The sequence below is a fragment of the Odontomachus brunneus genome, unplaced genomic scaffold (genome assembly GCF_010583005.1).
Source record: "Odontomachus brunneus isolate Ranch 3 - 2012 unplaced genomic scaffold, Obru_v1 Obru_scaffold_067, whole genome shotgun sequence".
NCBI classification, from domain to species: Eukaryota; Metazoa; Arthropoda; class Insecta; order Hymenoptera; family Formicidae; genus Odontomachus; species Odontomachus brunneus.
Genome location: NW_022639517.1, coordinates 114,652 through 116,229, shown reverse-complemented (window position 1 = coordinate 116,229; position 1,578 = coordinate 114,652). Strand labels below are relative to the sequence as shown.

Here is a 1,578-nt window from a genome sequence, read left to right as displayed (position 1 = left end):
GACTCTGTACCAAGGCTGAATAAATCTTTTTGTTATTTTTATCTTACACTCCGCGTCCTATTATTTCACGAACCCGGACTCCGACGAGCGAATACATCCGTGGCAACGACACCAACCGACACGCGGAGGACGGTTGTTACAGGTATATGCAAAATATTCGAAAATTTTGGGTGTTACACTTTGGTAGTGTTACTTGTTGATTCAAAACTGGCTGTCGGATAATATAGATATGTTTTTGTCCAAGAAATTCTGACTTTCCAACAGTCCAGATTTAAATCTGTTAGACTACTATGTGTAGAGCGTGACTGAACGGGTGACCAACAAGTCGAGACATCCCTAACGTGACATCTCTCCAGATTGCTATCGAGGCGGCATTCACCAATATGGACAAGGACGCGTTGCAGAGAATGTGCCAGCGCTTCAAGACGAGGATCGAAGCAGACATCAAAGTAAAAGAAGGTTATATAGAGTAATTTTACTCTAAAAGGATACTACTAGTAATGTACAAAAAGTTTTTTGCAATTTTTACATTTTGGCGAATAGAATTTTGTTTAAACAAATTGTTCATTTTGTTCGAATCTTGGTGGCGGACAATGGTAGCTGATCTTGGTAACGGTGTATACTCAACAAGTCATTTCCTGATCGCTAAATTGGATATGGTAAAAGAATTTCTTGGCCAACTCGCTCACCAGACCACACCCCTCTTGATTGTTTTTCTTAAAGGCACTTAAAAAATGAAGTTTATCGCGATATCCGTATAACAACAGAAGACATGCGAAAAAGAATTCGACGTGCATCACTCCGGAATTTCTCAAAAATGTGAAACAATATTTTATTTATCGTATTCGAAAGTGTATGGAAGTTAACGGTAGTCATTTTGAACCCCTTCTGTGTGTACAAAAGTGTACATCTTTGTATTGAAACATATAAATTTTCAGTTTGTTTTTCTAAACGTGATTTTCGGAATTTAAAGTCATTTGAAGATCAATATACTATATAGTTCTTTTTTATAAAGGAAATGACATTCACGTCATTTCCAGGCTATCGCAACTAACAAGGGAAGCCTACACCCTCTGGGATACTGATTTCGCTGCAATTGCGTAGATATGTAGTATTAGTAGAGTAGTATTAAACACTAACCGGAGACAATGCACAACTCAAGCAAAGTAGAGAAAAAACACTTTAAAATTTCGCGCGCTACTTAAGTATAGTAATAGTAGGTCGGTGACCAAGCGGCGGCGGTGGCAGAGCAGAATAGGCGAAGCGCTACGGTCCTGCAGATCGCTGGTTCGAGTCCAGCCTAGTTTTATTTTTTTTTTGCATATGTTTAGTTTATTACTGTAATAAGAAAAATATATAAAATATATAATAATGCGCACGAAAATCAGTGACATTGTCGGACATTTTGCTTGCAGTGTGACGCAAACGAGACACCGTAAATATAAAAGTATACAGGGTGTTCAAAAAGTCCCGGACCGGTGAAATATCTCGAAAACTAAGCATTTTAGAAAAAAATGTTTCAGATAAAAGTTGTGGCGTTTAAAAAGATGTATTTACTGATCACATCAGTTTGACCTT

General features: G+C 37.8%; 1 protein-coding gene across 4 annotated transcripts in view; it reads right to left on the bottom strand.

The window, feature by feature from the left end:
* The window catches only part of LOC116846689 (tectonic-1-like), a 199,070-nt gene that overhangs the window by 118,800 nt on the left and 78,692 nt on the right, over positions 1-1,578 (bottom strand). The gene's annotated exons all lie outside the window — the stretch shown is intronic.